The 5,077-nt window shown below is 33.0% G+C and overlaps 1 non-coding gene across 1 annotated transcript; it reads left to right on the forward strand.

Annotated features, from left to right (window-relative positions):
* The first annotated feature begins 2,800 nt into the window (after positions 1-2,800).
* On the forward strand, positions 2,801-2,915 carry LOC114579348. The gene has a single exon (XR_003700274.1). It is a non-coding gene; the product is annotated as a U5 spliceosomal RNA (small nuclear RNA).
* The last annotated feature ends 2,162 nt before the right edge of the window (positions 2,916-5,077 follow it).

Genomic DNA, 5,077 nt, shown 5'->3' on the forward strand with positions numbered 1-5,077 from the left:
GTCTTAATTTGCATTAATCAATATTTAAATAATTTGACAAGCTTTTTTTTTTTTTTTCTTTTTTAAGTTTTATGACAAAAATTTTCTTTTAGTTTGTTATCATTCTATCATTTTGTTTATTCGTTCTTGAAAGATTGTACTTACTAAACAATTTAACATATTTTGGCAGTGATCATATTTTCGCTTATTTTGCCTGCAAAAGTTTTTTAGTAAAATTTTGAGCTTTATAAAGACGTCCATGTTAATGCAATGCTTCTCTCTTTTTTTTTTTTAAATTCTTTCAGGAATATTTGCTATGAATAATTTAGTTCAATTTTATGTAGTGTACTCTTTTTTTTTTCCTGTGTTATTAGCATGAAGCGGTAATAGATAATGATACGTGAATATCATGACAGCCTGTGTACAAAGGCAAATTATTAGGTCCAGTCACCTGACAGAGAGATACATTTGAATTTCTCTCTGTCTACAGTAAAAGCACAGTCAAAGCGCAGCTGCTATAATAACTGTGCTTTTACTGTAGACAGAGAGAAATTCGAATGTATCTCTCTGTCAGATGATCGGATGTAATAATTCGCCATGTACAAGGGGGTTTAAATTTTATTTGGATTAAATTTTTTGTTATATACATTAAAAAAATTTATTAGGAAATCGCTTTAAAAATAGTAAAAATATTATCCTAAACTAAATATTTGGGATGGCTTTTACTGATTCTTAAAGTAGTTTTTAAATAAAAAAATATTAATTTTTTTTGTAGAAATTTATTTTAAGTAGTAAGAAAGCAATCTCAAATCCTTAGTTGAATCTGAATCGATTTTTAATGACTAACTGGGATAATTTTGTAGTTGTTTTTTTTTTAAAAAAAATATATATTTGATTTGTATTTTATGACCATTTTTGTTGTTTTTTTTTTTTTTAAATAAATCACATTATGCATCAAAATTTCTCAAAATAAATTTAAGGATTTTTTAGATATCTTTTATTTTTTCAAATGAAAATAATCGCAAACGTCAATTATTGTTTCCATCATAGGTTTAAACAATATAAAAAATATTAAATATATTTTATTTTATATAAATATAAGTTAAATAAAATAAAATAAAAATAAAGATGATCTCAAATAATTTTGATTGGTTTTTTATCTCATTGCTTTGTAAATTATATAATTCAAATGTTTGAGACGGCTTTTTTATTGGGGATTTTTACATACATAACACTTAAAAATTCCCTATTTACTCATCTAACACCTAAAGTTATCTATTTACACACCTATCACTTAAAACCTATTTTACTTCCTAAAATACCATTCCCTTTTCCTCCGTCAAAACCCCATCCCATACCGCACGATGTTGGTTGTTTTCGTGCGAAACTCATTTCTTTGCATCTTGTTTGAGCAGCTCCTCTTCTCCATTCCGTCGAACGCCGAAACTCATATCCTTTCCCGTCAAAACGCCGCCCACCTTCTCTAATTTGGGCGATCATCCAGACGGAGCTGAATCGCTTCTGAGAGAAAACATGTCAAATTCTTTTAAATACAAGATAATCCAAGAACCTGAGTGTGGAATTTTATTAATCAAAACTCAACTATAATTGTTGGCAGATGGCATTGGTTTCAGAGAAATTTCTATCATTAGTAAACTTTGTTAATTAAAGAGTTCCTCTGTTCTGAAAATTTTGGGAAGTTTGGCAACCAGAAAGAGCAGATTACTGAGTTTGAATTACCTGAGCGATTACAGAGGACGAGTCTCCTTTGTAAATGGTGTAATTCTTCTTTCTGTAACTTCATGTTACCCTAAAATCGTAAGTCTTCTCTTCTGTGTTTCCCCTAAGATAGACGAACCACTCATCATAAAACTGCAGAAAACAACTCCTCATGATGCTGAACACAAGATCTTTCGCCTCCATGCTGTCCCCCCTAAACGCCTGCCACCTGCCGTGCCAGGTTATAAACTGAAGAAGAAGAAGACGAAGAAGAAGAAGAGACTGTATGTGAGTCCATTAAAAGAGGATTGAGGGCTAATTAACAATAAAGTTCTTACCTTTGGCTTCATGGTAAGTACAGTATATCCAGCAGCATCCCGGAGCTGGGTGAAACCGCCCAACCAGTAGTGTTTGGTTTTGAAGATGGTGTTTTCGGCGGCGTCGACGGTGGCGAGGTACCGTTTCTGTAGTGGTTTTGTTTTGAAGGCAAGATCATCGTGCGGTAATTGGGTGAGATTTTGACGAAGGAAAACGGAGTGGTATTTTAAAACTTAAAATAGGTTTTAAGTGGTAGGTGTGTAAATAGACAACTTTATGTGTTAGATGAGTAAATAAGAAACTTTCAAGTGTTATGTATGTAAAAATCCCTTTTTATTGTTGCTTAAAGAAGCTTTAAAGCTGCTTTAAAAATCAATAAGAAAGGCATATCAAATACTTCGTTTGTGATAACTTTCTTGCTGATTCAACTCTCTCTAAGGAACTCGGCAAAATAGCCCCGTAACCATAAACTAAATCTTAAATTGTTCGATTTTTTATTAATTTCAAATAAATCTAAATTTTTTTAAAATTATATAAATTTTATGTAAGAATATTCTCATCTAATATTCATCTAATTCTATTTCCCCCAAGTTTATTGTTTCACCCCCATAAAGGTGCTGACTACGCCACGGCCAGGCTTAAATTATTTAATTCAGATTGTTTGTATAAGAAAGATTTTATTATTTTATAGTATCAGAAAGTTTAGTCCCACATTGGTTAGAAGCAATGACGTGGGCGTCGTTGGCATATAAATAAGAAAGCCTTGGCGCTGTACAAAGCACGCAGCTGCGTGATGAGCACAGAGCGAACTATTCTTTCGCCTTTTACTAAAGAATACCGTGTGCTTGTCACATAAAGCAGCATACGCTAATTTTTCTAGGGTTCTTTTTATAAAAGATCCCAGCAAATTCAATTAAAATGAGTATGTGGTTAAAATTTTAATTCTTAGTACATTAGTATGTAGAAATTCTTATTTATTGAATTTATTTTTTAGATAAGTGCCACATGATTTTAGCATAAGTTTTAAGAGACATTGTATTTTTCTTAAATGGATGTAATGGACGAAGTTGTGAAAATAGGACTGAATGAAAGAGGTTCACTTGGTATATTAAAATTAATTTATGCTTGATTTTAACAAAATATAATTTCGGCACATTCAAAACTCAAATTCAACAAATCTTAATATCAATTTCAATAATTAAACTTAAACACAATTTAAAGATACAAAGCCGAAACGGCACACCTTTTCATTTCAGGTTCCCGCATGAGGTGGCCATCACCCGGCTCCTGGTTTCCGCATAGGATGGCCAAATCAACTAATTCGTTAATACCACATTACATTGGGGGAGGAATGCATATCTTATATTTTTGCACAACCTCTTCACGACATGAAATAGTAAATACACCCGCACAAATATTAGAACTAATTTCAACAAATTTGATTAAATTCTTTGCATAGCAGCCAACAAATAAAGATAGATGCAAAAATGAATGAAACTAAAATAAACGCATGCATTTTCATTTTTTTTTATATAAGCCTTTGTTAATTTCTTTTTAACTGACTTGAAGAAAACAAAAGCAATACCCCTCTCTCTCTCTATTTGGATGGGAGAAGAGCATCAAGCTATCCTTTCTCTTAGTTGAAGTGATTGGAACGACAATAGGAGGTGGCTCGACTCGCTAGATTGGGGCATGCATGTATCAAGTGAAGTTAGGATGGACGAGGTCAAGTCGGACGAAGCTAGGGTCGGCGTCGAGATCTGGCTAGTTGGAGCTCGACAGGTCGGCGGCCAGAGGTGAGTCGAAGAAGGTGGAAGCGGGCAAGAGTCATGCTTGGGTGGTTCACGACGATATTAGGTGGAGTCGAGTGGCTAAGGTTAGACGAAGGAGGACCAATCGGCATAAGGATGACAATAGCTGGGGGTAGATGCAGGGTTAGTTGTTGATTAGCGACAATGAGGTCAAAGGAGGCCTTCTACTTGTGGAAGGAGGAGTCACGTTATTGGAGACAAAATACAAGAGGTATGACATACCTTAGGCAGACGATTGAGGTAATATAATTCCGTACGCCGTGCGATCATAGATGGGTGGCTGAGATTTGTGATATTAAGAACCGTCCGATTCTTCTAAACCCGTCTTGTTTGGCGGTTTGCCGGTTCAACCGGGGTTTTTGGTTTTTCACAGGTTTTATGTCCAACTAGTCATTTCAACAAATCGAATCGGCCATCCGACCGGTTCATGGTTGAATCGGTCAAACAACATCAACATCAAGCCTTTGTCCCACTACGTGGGGTCTGCTGCATGAATCCTTTTTTCGTCATTGTGTCATGTTAAAAGTCAAATCCTCATTTAAATCTTATAAAGAAAGATCATTTCTAATATTTTCTAATCAAGTCTTTTTATGTCTACTTCTATTTTTGTTAACATAAGTCGAATCTAATACATCAACTTTCCTAATATGATTATCGGAAGGCCTCCGTTTAATGTGAATATGTGAAGAAACAAATAAATTTTATGTTTCACTTATTAGTGTAATGCATGAAGAATATATAACTAATATTTCACTTTAAAATAAATCTTGATATATCTCTAAATTAAAATTTTTGCTTGATTAATTGGAATCTCTAAATTATATTTAAGTTAAAAAGTTTCAAAATTAATTTTAGGACCAATCCGACTTTGATTTTAGATTTGGTTGTCTTCACGTGATGATATCCATCGATACTAAAAATGATCCGATTCGAGTCCAAAATTAGCTTTCATGAAACATGTGAAATATATATGAAAACTTTTAAACATTGATTTATGGATCAAATAGTATTCATCTATTGCATGCATATAATCAAATCGAGCATATTGACAAGACGAATCTAAGGAGCCCAATTTGATTAAATTATGACATATCATTAAGATAATTACAAAATGATAAATGATCAACAATCACAATGAGGTGAATATAAATCATACAATACAATTTTTTAAATATATACATATGGTACTTAAATGATAATAATAAAAAAAGGCTATAATTATGAACCTCAGTTGTTTATACATGCGGGAG

Source organism: Dendrobium catenatum, unplaced genomic scaffold (genome assembly GCF_001605985.2).
Source record: "Dendrobium catenatum unplaced genomic scaffold, ASM160598v2 fragScaff_scaffold_325, whole genome shotgun sequence".
Taxonomy (NCBI): Eukaryota; Viridiplantae; Streptophyta; class Magnoliopsida; order Asparagales; family Orchidaceae; genus Dendrobium; species Dendrobium catenatum.